The sequence below is a fragment of the Anticarsia gemmatalis genome, chromosome 22, assembly GCF_050436995.1.
Source record: "Anticarsia gemmatalis isolate Benzon Research Colony breed Stoneville strain chromosome 22, ilAntGemm2 primary, whole genome shotgun sequence".
NCBI classification, from domain to species: domain Eukaryota; kingdom Metazoa; phylum Arthropoda; class Insecta; order Lepidoptera; family Erebidae; genus Anticarsia; species Anticarsia gemmatalis.
Genome location: NC_134766.1, coordinates 4,604,693 through 4,621,122, shown reverse-complemented (window position 1 = coordinate 4,621,122; position 16,430 = coordinate 4,604,693). Strand labels below are relative to the sequence as shown.

The window sequence follows — 16,430 nt, the reverse complement described above, 5'->3', positions numbered from 1 at the left end:
TCTGTTCTTCGCCAAGCTGTATCTCCTGAACCTTAATAATAATAGCCAGAGGTTTTAAAAATTTCCTCATGAGTGATATATACTAAGAAAACCTATAACAAAAATATTACGACTTAAAATAAATCTTTTATAAATCAATATATGTATACGATTCTAGGAAACCTAAAAACTCACAAAATTTCTAAAAATTATATTAGTTTACGTTCACATGTTAAATCTTATAATGAATTCCCACAAGGTAAACGTCAGAAACATTGTCAATCTACCGATACCTCACAGATAGATTAGCCAATCAGAAGGATCCTTATCGACGGTTTCAAGAAATAAAATATCTAACGGAAATTAGCAACGAACGTTTAGCGGAGACCTGTCCAGATCTTTCAAGATACTGATATTACATACCTACTTGTATTTACTGCAAGATATATGTTTTGTAAACGATATGATGTGAAGATTGGTGGAAAAACTTCAATACTGATGATTGATATCTATTGGTCTAATTTTAGTACATCAGTTATCGGGCTATTTGACCACTGATGCTGCTTTTTGAAACTTTTTTGTGACTATATTTCGACGTTATTAGATCAAACATGATTGTATAATAAACTAGTCCCAAAAATTAAGGGATATAAAAAAGAATCCAAATTTTTGGGTGATTTTCAACAAGCTGTAACTCCGAGGAAAATGGTCGTACAGAAAAAATAAAAAAAACAAATTGTAGCTCCAAGTGTCTAGTTTTTAGGTATGACCATGAAAATTTTTTGTCATGGCCAGGTCTGGAGAAATCCTACGAAAACTACCAAAAAAAATTTTTTCCAAATTTTTTCCCTCCTGAAAAAAGGTCGACGGGCGTCAAAAAAATTTTTTTGTATCTTTCGTTCTAAAGTTCTTTTAGAAAATTTTATCCTCTTTAATTTGCCGTATTCAAAAAGCCTGCACGACGATTTGCCACGGAGTAATCGTCAATTAAAGCAAAAAAGTTATTTTTGTCTTTGATATTCAATAACTCCGGAAATAATGATCGTACAGGAAATCAAAGAAGGGTTTTGAAAACTGCACAATATTCTCTATAAGAAAATGTAAACATCTTCTAACAAAATTTTTTTTTTGAATTGAAACCTCGGACTGAAGAAAAGACAAAAATTCGCGAAATTAAGGATATTTGGATAACTTGGTATAACTTTGGATAAAATGGATGAACGAAGGATATCGTCGGTAATTTTTCAACCTCAAAGTGTTCCCTAAAATCCCTCAAAAATTCAAAGCGATGTCGATGTCGATGTCGTGGAGTGAGCATAGGCACGCGATTTGCTTTTTAATCGAAAAAATAAAAATTTTAGAGAGAAAAAATAAAATTATTTAAGAAATTAATAAAAACCACTAAATTGCTCACAATGGTGATTTTTGCAACAACAAAGAATTTGAAGCTTCGGGGCACAATGAAAAAAAAATCGCAGCGCTTTGAATTTTTGAGGGATTTTAGGGAACACTTTGAGGTTGAAAAATTACCGACGATATCCTTCGTTCATCCATTTTATCCAAAGTTATACCAAGTTATCCAAATATCCTTAATTTCGCGAATTTTTGTCTTTTCTTCAGTCCGAGGTTTCAATTCAAAAAATCAATTTTTCTTAGAAGATGTTTACATTTTCTTATAGAGAATATTGTGCAGTTTTCAAAACCCTTCTTTGATTTCCTGTACGATCATTATTTCCGGAGTTATTGAATATCAAAGACAAAAATAACTTTTTTGCTTTAATTGACGATTACTCCGTGGCAAATCGTCGTGCAGGCTTTTTGAATACGGCAAATTAAAGAGGATAAAATTTTCTAAAAGAACTTTAGAACGAAAGATACAAAAAAATTTTTTTGACGCCCGTCGACCTTTTTTCAGGAGGGAAAAAATTTGGAAAAAATTTTTTTTGGTATTTTTCGTAGGATTTCTCCAGACCTGGCCATGACAAAAAAATTTCATGGTCATACCTAAAAACTAGACACTTGGAGCTACAATTTGTTTTTTTTATTTTTTCTGTACGACCATTTTCCTCGGAGTTACAGCTTGTTGAAAATCACCCAAAAATTTGGATCCTTTTTTTATATCCCTTAATTTTTGGGACTAGTGTAGTTTGGAAATGTTGGAAGAACTTGTTTAAATCTTTCTTGGTTGTAAACTAGCCTTTAAATGACTTAAAATTGACAGGTTCTCATTATTACCCAAGCTCATATACCCGTTACATGCATCAAACAAATACAGATTTGGTATTGAACCTTTGTATGAGAATAGGGTTGTATGAGCTTTAAAAATGGCGTTTTTACTCACGAGAACAAATTACTAATTTGTATCTTTAAACAAATACCTAACCCTACATTTAAATGGTAGTAACTTAAAGTAAAATACAGTTTTCATAAACACAGAATGATATCTGTGTATTAATGAAAAGCTCTCGGGTCCGCTATTAGATTTGTCCTCCGTAATGCCGCCACTGCACCTGTTGTTATTTAATATTTACTTACTACGACTCCCTTCGCTGTTTATTTTAATGCAACTTTGCTTTTCAGATAAAATGAGGTTTTGTACAACGCGGTTGAATACCTAGAACGTTTTCAAATTGTTTTAGTAAGTTCTGTTTATTGTTGTAAATGTGAAATTGAATGGGAAAAGATCAGGTGTGTACTCGTACTTGGTGGTCCTGTATGACAAGATGTATGGATGTGAATGAGACAAGGGAAGTTTGTAAGGATTGTAACAAGTGGCGTTTTTTGGTCTCTGCCTACCCCTTATGAAAACTCGCTTAAAAACATTTTATGTTTGTTTGTATGAAACGAACAAAATGGTGCAAGTCCTACTTACTTTTTTTAGTTTGAATGTGTGTCTTTTCAGCGATATTCCCCCGAGCTTTGAATTAATCTTTTAGTGGAACTAGATACGGATTGCATACCAGTCTTTTTCACACAAAGGTTTTTAAAATCACACTCAATATGTGGCACAGGTTCATAATCGTACTACGACCATAAATTAAATATAACAAACGCACATAATTATTATATTTCCTACCGAAAACATACTTCCTGTGATGTCTTTTATTTCAGGTTTCAATATATTATCTTCGTTTATTATTCAAATATATTTTTTTAAATACCATTATTTGTTGAAAATAATTAGTACAATGTCATTTTTTTTAGCCAACAAGCATAGTGAGTGATCAATAGACTCAATGACAAAGATTAATATAGCTTTATTTATTGAAGACTGAACTATTCCATTCCATAACATAAATTAATTGTAAAAATATCTATTTTTTCTGATCTACTCTTATTCTAGTAAGAAGCCTACCTCAAAAACAATTTGTAGCAAATATCACTTGGTAAAACACAACAACTAGAATCATTCGTCACTATGTCTTCTCTAAAAACGTTGTATAATACATAAGAGTGACATTGACCACTACCATTTATTTGAACGAAAGCCTACTTACTTCATGTTTTATTTGATAAATATTCAATTAATCGATTTTAACTCGATACTGTAATTATAGGTTAGACCTTAGTCCCCAACACTAAACCAAGCACAAATTAAAGACTTTTCACTCCTTCACGAAGAATACTAAAGAATTCCCGAGAATGCAAGGTTTTGTCACGATGTTATGATAATAATAATTTTCGATTTCGAAAAGTCATTGGTGTGCTGCTTGTAACTGCAACCCTCCTGCCAACCAAATCATACCTGTCAACGATTGTTACTTTAAAAAAGGTGTAGGCAGAGGAGTCTGAAATACAACCGCGTTTCGCCATTTACAATATTAGTCCCATGTAATAGAAGCTATTTACCGGACATATCACCAAACTATAAGATAAGTTTAAGATAAGTTTAACTACAAGCTACTATTGAATAATCTAAAATTAAATACAAAAAAGACTAAAAGTCCTTTACCCGACCAAGGAAACGAACCGAAAACCTCATGATCAGCACTTCAGCAGTCATATAAATAACCGCCTAATCCACAGCGGCAGTCTTTTTGATAATACAAATTAAATATCAACTCAAATACTGATCATTTTATATTTGTGTTTCGGATGTGTGACTTTTCTTGTTTACTTCTCTCTCGTATTTTCTCTAGTTTTGTTATTTATTTAAGTCGTAGTCTATCAATTTGTTATCTAAAACTGTAAAGGTCAGGTTGATTGTCATTGGATATCGCAATGAAAAGCAATAAAAACTATTGAAATGACTTTGAATGCTAATATTAAAAGTGTGATAGATAAAGCAAATGGAAAAAGTTTTTTTGATCACTTTATTTCCGGGTAGTATACAAAATAATAAAAAACGAGTGTTAATGTTATAGTGCTGTATTTAGCTATAAAACATCTGATTATATAATTTCGTAAGTGGCGGAACATAGTTTGTATGAAATCGGTGGGAAACCAAGTCATTATTTATAATATATTTCAATTACCAATAATCAGTAATGATTGATTGGATTTTTAATCAGTATTCAATTTAACTCGTCCTAATTATAAAAAGGTATCAAAACGAGATAAATCTCAGAATAGATTTTCCCACTTGACATTTCGGATTTCTAATTAAAGTTTCAGACGTTATAGTAAATGAAACAATAAAGACATTTCAATGAACTTTTACGAAGATAAAAATCTAACATTCGGCAGTTGAAGTTTTCTAAATTATTTAATTTGTGCCCTCGACCTCTGCTGATCCCACAAGAGATAATATTGAAGATATGTCTGAAGATACCATTGAAATAATTGCGAAAAATCAATATTAACAGATTTACGTTGCAATTACCATAAACTAGCTGACCCGCGCAACTTCGCCTGCGTCACATAAGAAAGAATGGGTCATCATTTTTCCCATTTTTGTAACATTTTTTACTGGCGCTCTGCTCCTATTGGTCGTAGCATGATATTATATAGCCTAAAGCCTTTCTCGATAAATGGTCTATTCAACACAAACATATTTTTTCATTTTATTAGTATAGATATTAAACAAAGTGCCTGTGATGAAAGTATCTTATGCGTTGGCGCCATGGTTATAAACTATCTGTTTACCAAATCTCTTTAAGATCCGTTCGATAATTTTTACCGAAACATACACTTTCATACGTCCATCCTCACATAATTTCGCGTTTCCAATATTACTAACCCTGTAATTATTGAAAGTCTGTATTGACAAATTGCTATTTAGAATTTAATTTCCTCGCGTGCTTAAATTAAATCAAGTTTTATTTGCTCAAACAATCGTGTGTACGGTGATGGACATTTCTAAATGTCCATTTACTACATTAGTAAAAAAAATTGGTTAAAATGTTGGCTTTTGATTGCCAGTCTTAATAAAAATGTACGTCCACTTACGATTTTCATTATTCTTAAAGAAGCTTATAATGTGCTGTGTAGGTGCGAGAGCAAACAAAAATCTATAATAGTCATAATTTTTTTTTTAATTCCTCTTTATAAAAGAATACCTGTTTTCAGTCCCTTATGATAAGTTTTTTCATCAAGTTTTCATGCAAACACTTAACCAACAATTTCAGGGTTTATGCAATCTTCTTCATTATAAACTAGCAATAGTTAACGTAATTATACAACACATTATACAGAAACGTTTATAGGTTCATCATAATTTGCCGTATGCATCGATTTCTTTGGTTCAACAACTGTCATAAAATTTACGTCAGAATGTTTGCAATCCAATAATGAGCATAAAAATAATTGTAAAGGAGAGGTCAAACATAAGTTACTTAAAAAAATCAAGCTCTTAATGGCATGAAACTATAAACGTGTGTGCGCGCGTCTCCTAGTTTAATACCTAACAAATTATTTTCTTTCCCTTTCCAGATTGATAAAGATCCGTATTAAAATTTGCTTTAAAAATCAAAAGTCTACCCTAGTTATAAAACATTATATTTGCCAAAAAACCTTATATTTTTCTTCAAACATAAGTAGAAGTTAATTTTTACTTCATCAAATAGGCTTTTAGCAAATAATGACTACCGAATCTCTGGGGTCTTATTTAACATTATAACTGTGAAGAAATAATAGCTATCATCACCACACCCACTCATTTTAAAAGCTCCAAATTCGTAATTAAAAATTCTCGAAATTCTTATACGTAATGTATACTTAGAAACCATATGTAGAGGTCTGTATCAAGTGTCAATTCTCAAGCGCGGTGTACTCTCGAAGGTTTTTCCGTTGAACTGACTAATTGTTTAATTTGAGAGATGTAAGTTAAGGGATTTCATGGAAGATGGGCTGACTGCCAAAGCCCACTTGTTTGGTTGCATTTGTTTTATAATTTAAACGACCGTTTTAATTTTTGTTTCATTTTATCACGATGTACTTGGTACTGCGTAGTTAAACATTTATCTTTCTACTGCCCCACAGCTGGACACACGATTGTTACTATAATAAATTAGATCTTAGCCTCGATGGCGATGCAAATTCAAGACATGGTAAACATTTTTAAATATTTTAATATCAACGAATAAAAAATATTTAAAGCACAGTAAGTGACCGTATAAAATATTCAATACGTCGTATTTTAATTCTATTTTAATTAAATGTCAACAAGAAACAAAGTATTAAACATTGCAGAATTATCAAACCAAAAACTCGGCAAGCAAACTTAAAGATCATATTAACTTTACCAAATCTTTATCGAAACAAAACTGGAAACTTTTAAATCAAAAGTAATCAAAGAGCACTTACCTTATAAATCTGTTTCTTCCGATTATTGAGCTCCTCTAGGGAGAGACCACTCGGTAAAGAATATTATTCACTTAAGAGTTTTACGTAAAGTTTGTGAGAGAGTGACGCGCAACGTGCGACCGCCACGGATGCCCGAAAGCGACTGAAGCTTGAAGGATCGTGTGCTGAACACCGTGTCATAGAACAGGTGTCTCTCGACTTCTTAGCTCTTTGTTTAAAAGAATATAACGGACGGGAACTGAATATGTGATGCTGTGATTTGAATTTAGTAGTTTTTTTTGAGATAGTAGTGTTGAAGTTTGTCTAATTGATAATCAATAATTATTATTTTGAGGGTAGTAGTAGTTAATCCTTGTGTTGAATTTGGAGTTGTAAGTTATTATAGAATTATGTTTTGGAAACTATATTGACTCTTATTTGACTTAGCCGACTGGATGGACATTGAATGTCCAAAATATGGTGTAGATATATTTTTCCTTGCTTTATAGTGAGTTAGTACTATGAATTTAATATCAATAAAAAGCAAACATTATTCTGTCAATTGCGTTCTTTCGCTACGGCGTAGCAGCTACGCGTCTACGCTACAGAGTCTACGAACACCGTAGCGATAAAAATTAAATGTTGTAATGAATAATAAATGAGTTTTATGTGAAACACATTGACATTTTATTAGCAATAATCGTTTAGTGCGCTGTAAAGGTACGTATTACTAAATATTATGAGTTTTGTGGCCGCTTTGAACGATTACACTGTACTGCGCGGTTGTGCAGCGGGCAATGTGTCAATTTGTAAATAAGACACACTTTAATCGAGTTGAAAAAAGTCGTATTTTCTAAGTATAGTATTATAAAAATACATTAATTTCCTGCAATACGTATTGCATTGCATAAATGCTACAATTTATTTATAGTTTCGTAATCACAAGTTCATAGAGATTTTACTATTTTTTTCTTATAATATTGATTACATATTGATTACTTTTGAACCGAAATCTTATGATTTCGGTTCAAAAGTAAAGATTTCATTTTGCTTATGGTACGAAAAAATCTAGGGCTCGATAATTATTTCTAAGATATAGACATAGAATACCAACTTACATTTTACTTACACATAACTTTAAAATTAGAAACATTTATGTGAATAATAGAACAAGTTTATATCAAATTTATTAGAAGCAAACAAACTTTTCTTCACTATATTCTATGGAATCTATACTAATATTATAAAGCTGAAGAGTTTGTTTGTTTGAACGCGCTAATCTCAGGAACCACTGGACCGATTTGAAAAATTCTTTCAGTGTTAGATAGCCCATTTGTCGAGGAAGGCTATAGGCTATATACCATCACGCTACAACCAAAAGAAGCAGAGTACCGGTAAAAATGTTACAAAAACGGGGAAAATTATGACCCATTCTCTCTTATGTGACGCAAGCGAAGTTGCGCGGGTCAGCTAGTTAACAATATATATATTTATAAGAGAGACAAAACAAGGTAGAGATGTCAGGTTGTTAATCGGGAAACCGATAATGAACTATCAGGAAGTAGCCGGCCAGTAATTGAAGCGGCCGAGCTCCTGTTACTACTGCACCTACCTACAACTATACCTACCTACTACCTACTATCTACTGAAGATCTCGAGCTTTAAGACGTCATTGAAGTTACGTTTCTTATATTTTAACCTCTTTTATGCTAAATAACAAAAAAAAACGAAAAAGGAACAAACATAAAAAAACATTTTTGAGTTTTTTTTTAAGAGCATGAAAGTTTAAAAATCTTGACGCGATGTAAAGTCTCCAATACGGCTAACGGTATTACTAATACCTTTGTTATGAGAAGACACATGCCCAGCAGTGGGACAGTACTAGAATATAGGTACACAGTGATAAAATTATGATAAAGCTGTAATGTGTGAGCCAAACGGAGCGTATTGTACAATGACGTCACACCGTCACCGTGCGTGCGGTTACAACTTGTTTTATTTACTTATAAATCGGAAACTAATTGCCGTGTCGAAGTAATTCTTTCACTAGTTTTTTTTTTTTTTTAACAGAAAATATAGAGTGCGTATGAGTGCGAATCGAAATTAGTTAACATTCTCCATTCAACACATGATTCTTCAAATATGTTAATTAATAAACAAGCGCATTAACGAAAGCTGACCGTTGTTTACCAAAGTTCGGTCCGTCGTTGTTTGTGCTCAGAAGGAAAAATCTAGGGTTCGATTAATTAATTCTAAGATATGGACACAGAATACCAACTACACAGTATGTGGTGATCAGTATGCAAAGACCCTGATTTTCTGACAGAAAATATTTCATTCATAAACAATAATAGATTATTTTGATTGGCAATTTGTTTTTAAGCTATTTCCAGTTGTACAAACAAAAAAGTTAAACTTTTTATAATTCAAAAACGTCATAATATTGTAATTTTTTTAATAACATCCGATACGCTGCACTCCAGAACATTTTTACGTCAGAAAGTGCTATTATCCTCTCGAGCGCCCCACGTCAAAATTCAAATATACCGTTAAGCGTCCAGGCCAAAAATGGCGCGCGAAATTGAATTGGCGGTTGGCGTTTAAGCGCCGATTCCGTCATATTTTGATACTAACACCCTAGTCATACCTTATATATTTGAAATCTACATAAAATTTGCTATATATTAAAAAAATAAACCACAAATAATATTTGATAGTGGTGGTACAATAGTCGGTTTAATCTGAATATTGTGTGCTTTAGGCATGTGTTTGAAGAAAGTCTAAAAAATATTTTTAGGCATAAAAAATAATATGACGGAAGGTCTTATCGTGTAGTTAATGAATAATGACATTAAAATCCAACTGTAAAATATACTCAAATCTTTAAAATTAGTTAAAAAAAGTATTTACAATATTGGTCATAAAGGAACATGTCGTTGGGTCAGATGTTGTTTAAGGTGCTCTCTGGCCTATATCAACCACTTATTCAAGTGTGTGCATTAGATCGTCGTCTCGTTTCATCAGCTTCAATGTCAAATATGTTTGAAAGGGATAAACATAGTTTTAGCATTTAATTTCTACGTTTTTTTAATGTAAGATCGTTTTGCCGTACCACGGTGGCGGGACGCTTGACGGGGGTAGCACATTCAACCGTGACACGGTGGCCGGGCGCTTGAGAGGTTATGGAATGTTCAAACACAATTATATTCAAGTTAGTCATAATCGTAACAAAATGACATTAATAAGTTGTATTCTTCTGAGCAATGATTATGTTCAAAGATACGATTATAACTCAAATAGGGCAGTTGCTTCACTGTTTGCTATAACTCTGTAGTGCGGAGCTCGGAGCACTCTATCGAACTAGTTGGCTCAATTACTTCACTATAGTGCATGGTTTTGGCATCTCAATAGTTCTTAACACCAAGTTCAAATCAAGGATGCAACTCTCTATTCCTTAATTTATTCTCTATTTTATCTTCTTACGCAGTTTGAAGTAAAGACGCGACGGGATAAGAGTTAAATTAAATATTTGATTGTTGTGGTGATGTAAAAAACATTAGTTAGGTAGTTGGTTTGATCAGAAATTATATACACAGATGCTGTGCTCACGATATGTGCGCTATTAAAGAAACTTTTGTGTAAGATACACTTACGATTTTAATCATTAGGAGTTATTTTCCCACTGCTGGACAATGGTCGGGTAGGCCATGAATCACACTGCCCCTCCCTCATTAGTGCTTATTGTTTTTAAAACTCATAGAGAAGTTGAATTGTTTTTTCTATTGCAGAGGTGTTTTAGCAAATCTATGAAAATGTACCAGCAACTTAACGCATAAAAAATCATAAATACATAACTAAACCAATAAGTATGTTGTTCAAGCTGAAGCTAATTATAATTTGAAATATTTAAATCGATATTAAATAGTGATTAAAGAATACATAAATCACAAATATGTGGAGTGTTCGACAGACACAATTACACCAAAATATCATATTACATTCGTATTTAATTAAATAACGCTACCTTATTTGTAAAGATTAATATTTCAAAGGGTTACCTTTTCTATTTCGCAATACAAGCAGTATTGATATGTGAAATTAAAATAACAGCAAAGCATAACCTTTTTCGGTCGAGTGATTTTGTTGTGCTCGATAAGGAATATTAAAAGTGCTGTGTGCTCGTAAATAAAATAATATTATAAAACAGAGAAAAACAATGTTGAAGATAATATGATGAATATTTTTTTGCAGCAGTGGATAGTACGATTCCAACTTACTAAACGATGCGCTAAGCTGCAACATCATGACTTTTGAAGCATGTATTCTCTTATACCTGTAATAATATGTAGATTTTATGTTATTTAAATACTTTTATATACTTTTTTCATTTATTCATGTATTGACAATCGCCTATAAAATGTCCTATTCTATTACAACCTTTTTTATTTTTAAGTTAAATATCGTGGCGGCCACTGGCGGTTTATCGACAAAATAGTGATGAGATGCCATTAAAGTTTACTTTTAATATTTTTCTTTTTCGCAAAATGGCTTTCAAATATTTTTTTCATATGATACCGGCCAGTTTATGGATATTTATAACCTTCTTGCACAAAAGAAATATTATGTGTTTTTGTAAAATATTTAGGTACATACATTAAGTATCTGTATGATGGTGTTAGAATTTTTATCAGATATGTTTCGAAAAACCTGTGAAGCATCATTCTTTCTTTATTTTTCATAATTAATCATCAGCTTAGTCGATTCGTTATTTAATTTATTACAAATGCGAAATGAAAAGGTTGAACAGATTTTGTCATTAATTCCCGCGATTTTCCTTGGGGCAGGCTATTAGCATAGACAATAGAGTTGCGCGGGATTAATGCGCATCTCTAGCTGAATGTCCGCCGAGACGATGTGATTTTGCTAATCGCTGCTATAATCGGTGTTTTAGAATAATAGTTTAATTTTCTTGAGAATCTTGAAGATAGATTGAATGATGAGGTTAAGTATTGTTAATACTATCAAGTATACACTACGCTACACTCTTACATGCATTGTAGTTTTTATATATTAAAATCTTTACATTTAGGTGCTAAACGAGGACATTTCTAAAATTAATGGATTAAATGCTTAACTTAATATGAGTTTTATGGTTCCTTATTATATTTATTTATATAGTCCGACAAGTTAGTAGAGAGTCGTAGAGACAATATCTTGAATTTTGTATACCTTCGCCAGCCGCAAACTTTCTTGGCTCTCTACTAAATTGTTGAACTATGTTATTTACATTTTACACGACATATATCTATACTAATATTATAAAGCTGAAGAGTTTGTTTGTTTGAACACGCTAATCTCAGGAACTACTGGTCCGATTTGAAAAATTCATTCAGTGTTAGGTAGCCCATTTATCTATACTTCTATACTAATATTATAAAGCTGAAGAGTTTGTTTGTTTGAACACGCTAATCTCAGGAACTACTGGTCCGATTTGAAATATTCTTTCAGTGTTAGGTAGCCCATTTATCGAAGAAAGCTATAGGCTATATATATATCATCACGCTACGACCAGCAAAAGCTGAGTACCAGTAAAAAAGAAAATTTTGACCCATTCTCTCTTATGTGACGCAAGCGAAGTTGCGCTGGTCAGCTAGTCTTATATATAAACACGTACATATTACACTAAACTATGTAAAAGCATCTAAGCTACTCTTCACCAATGATTCGAAAATCATCATTAAACTTTACAGCCCCATTTACAACGAAAGAAAAATAAAACACCTTAATCAGATTTAAAAGCGAAACAAGTAGATTAAAGAATAGATTTTCAATCAAGTGAACTGGTAATGGAATCGAGATGAATCTGCAAGGACACCTGCAAATTGTCCTGCTAACTAAATAAAGGAGGATTGTTGCACCTGAGTTTCATTATGGCCGTCTTATTACACAGTAATTAAAGATGTTTAGTTTTATTTGGAGATTGTGATTGTTGTTTAATGAACGGTTAGCAATTAAGGTAGATGTAAGTTAAATACAATAATCTGAGTTAAAAATACATTTCAAACTCTATTGCTTATTGTGAACTCTTGACCTATATTTTAACAACGAAGACAAGTTTAGTATTCTGGGATTTGGTAACACGAAACATTGGTTCCTAACGCTGACAGAGGGCACTCATGTTAGTCATTTCCCATAACTGTCCCAATGCTGAGCAAGTGCCTCATCCCGGAACGAGGCATTAGACATTGAGTCCATCAAGCTGACCAAGTGCAGGTTTGGGATTTTTCATCTCTTGAACTATTTTTATCTCTTACGCATAAGGTCAATTTGGAAGATTTATTTAAGTTTTGCAAACTTTTATCAATTGTGTTGGTTTCATATGAAAAAATAATCGTAACTAGTTCAAATTCCCACGATCAAAGTTACCCAGGTTGACTGTACCAAATTTTATCACGATGTCTTTTTCACTGTTAGAACATGTGACAATCAGTGACTGATTATTTCTTTTGCATCGCGAAATAGGACAAAAACAACAAACAAATAAAGTGTTAAATGCAATATTTAAAGCAAGCTGGTGAAGGAGGCAGTACAGTAGTAGAGTCATTACATGGTGATTATTGTCACGCGCCGCCGTCATCCCGGGAATTCATCCGCGGCCCAACATCGCACTGCGCGACGAGCGGCCCGAACGCCGCGGTTTTGTACTTACACAATTAATTAATCATATCAATCAGACATGTCTGTTTTTAAATACTTTATTGGTTTATTAATCAAATATTATCTAAACTTAGTATTTGTCAGTTTCTCACGAATTTAATTCTTCCAGTGAATAAACAAATCACTTTGCTTTTGGAAATAATCCGTATTATCCATGCGTTTCGTGACTGTTTCTTTAAGAAAATAATATAATTATCCGGTCTTTAAGGCTGTCATGTACTTACACTATTCATAAATTTACGCATTAAATATTTATGAATATTAATTGCGTTAGTTATTTATTAAGTTATTTTAGTATATTGCGTATTTATAGAACTAACGTCGATGACTCGATGATGATCGTATAACTACTACTACCGTACCACAAACCCTCAAATATGTAGTGTTACTGTAAAGGTATCTATTACATTTTAAAAGTTAAATCTTAATCGCAGTCAGTTTATTAATGGAACGTTCATTACATCGGTAATCTCCACCATTAAGTGCTAGCAAAGTTTAGATTAGTTACATTGTTTTAAAATAAAACACTTTTCTAAAAGGAAACTTCTGGCTTTATAACTGTGAACATGTTTTGAAAGCCCTTCAATACATGAAACAATTTATTACAATACATTTTAATAATAACACGCCTTTCATCCCTTTATTCTCAAATAGGAATATGTATCACCATGAATGTTTCAATACAAACAATGAATCGATGCTTCTAACGTGAGGAAGTCAGTTTTTCGAAAGGGCTTGATAAAACGGTCGATTTATTTAGGAAAGTCTTCCTAAAGGAGTCGCAGAAATCAATCATACATAAAACGAATAATAATTGAAAAAACACATGTCTTTATTATGAAATTAATACAAAACGCTATCGCTGGTATTGGTCGGTCGCTTGTGAACCGCGCCGCGGGCGGCTCACCTTAGCACGCGAGGGTGCGACTCCGGGGTATTTTGCGGCTATTCCAATTATACGTCTTATGAAATAGCTGGCGACGGTGTCGGTTTCACCAGTGCCCGCAATATCGACGCCGAAGCGATAGGCGATTGGAATTTTTGTTAGAATATCTGTGTGTCATAAGCGGAGCGGGAGCGGGGATCTAGCACTTATTTAAGATATTTCCTAGACTCTAATTAAACCATATGACAAATTATTATCTCTGATCTTCGGATTACTATTCTGCATTCACGGGCAATGTAACCCGCGCCGTAACGAATCGTAATCGAAATCAATGTAACTACGTTTGTTAATAAAAATAAATATGTACCTATTCATGATAAGATTCTTTTTTTGCATGACCCTTGTGTACGTAATTGTACTCTAGCCGCCATTTTTACTTTCAGTCATTGTGATGAATAAGGTATTCCGAATTTCAGGTATTATGGGAAAAGGTGATTTTGAAAATAGTACTTAATGGCAACAGGTTATTTTGAGATTACGTTCTTATGAACCGGACCGGTTTATTTTAGTAATAATTTTTGACAAGTTTTATTTGAAAAACGAAAGTATAAAAACTGCAATCCACCAAAGTTTGTAGATATCCTATACAAAAGACATTTTTGTCTCCCGCTCATTAATGTTTACAAATAAACATCCAACAGACTTGGGACAAACTGTCGAAACTCTTCATTTCGTTTCAGTTTTTTATGACATCCGGTAACATTAAGCAAATTCGTAACAAGCAGTGTTTAAACTGAATCTAGACGTCAAATGGACAAGGACAATGTATTGACATTCAAAAGTTTGGATAGTGTAAATTGATTATCCCATCAAAAACATTCTGTAAAAACCTCAAGTCTCGCCGTAAAAAGTTGTGAGATCTATATAATACCAAGTCGATTGATCTATTTAGTCTCTACTTAAAGGACCTTCTGTCTTAAGTTATTACGTATGTTATTATCATGCCAATTTAAAAAAAATACCTTTAAGACAAATAGACCGACCTGGCCATCGCATGATTTGATTATTAGTATGTATCACACTACACAGCACGACGAGAAGTTAATGCTCCTGAAATGTTAAGGGCGAATTTGTGTTTTCTTGCGATGACCAAGTCGATCTATTTGTTTTAAAGGTTTTTTTTTTAAATTGGCATGATAATAACATACGTAATAACTTAAGACAGAAGGTCCTTTAAGTAGAGACTAAATAGATCAATCGACTTGGTATTATATAGATCTCACAACTTTTTACGGCGAGACTTGAGGTTTTTACAGAATGTTTTTGATGGGATCTCACTTCTTTTTGTAGAGCGAACATAAGTTCAATTTGTATGGAAAGACGTTTTTTTTTCATAATTCAACATATTTTCCTATGGGAATGTTGTTCAGTTTCATGGGCTAAACACCCTTACCCACCCTATACCCCCTCCCGTTATGCCTCATATAGTAGGTACCTATTTATTTAATTTTCTACAGTAATAAAAATTCATTAACTGCAAATGTAACCTTGTAATCTTATACATTTATATGGGATTACAAAGTTATTGTTACAGTTAGTGTATTTAGAAAACTGGACCGAAATTAGAAAATATTAAATTTTTCCCATGATTAAGACACTAAACCCTATTTGTATTCTAAATTTTAAGCTTCTAAGTCTGCTAGAAGTACCTTAGACTTTTGATGATCGGTGAGTCAGTGAGTCAGTGAGTCAGTGAATCAGTGAATCAGTGAGTGACAAAATTCTAAATTTTAACAAGTTGTCATTCTTAAACTACTGGTTCAAATTGACTGAAATTTTAAATATACCGTGTTTATACAATGACTGATTAGTTGCTGAAAATCCAGGCTTCTTGTTTTATCCACAACGAAATTATAGGGGTGTCAAAAATAGCCCGAATTGCTTCGAGAAAAGGATGTTAACGGCCGTGCCGCTTTTTTTTGCTCGACTTGCGGGGGCACTTCCGTGCCCCCAGATTTTTATATTCATAAATTGATTGCTCCCCGCTCTACTCGAGCACACAGCTCGCTACCGAAGGCACCTCACGCGCTCAGAGCCGCGAAGAATGAGAGATATAACGGCACGA

At 32.9% G+C, this 16,430-nt stretch overlaps 1 protein-coding gene across 2 annotated transcripts in view; it reads right to left on the bottom strand.

Moving 5' to 3' along the window:
- Positions 1-6,858, bottom strand: part of LOC142982571 (sodium-dependent noradrenaline transporter-like) — a 44,850-nt gene extending 37,992 nt beyond the window's left edge. For both annotated transcript variants that reach the window (XM_076129131.1, XM_076129132.1), the window contains exon 1: positions 6,724-6,858. The gene's annotated coding sequence lies outside the window, so the exon portion shown is untranslated. The remainder of the gene's footprint in view (positions 1-6,723) is intronic.
- Positions 6,859-16,430: the final 9,572 nt, after the last annotated feature.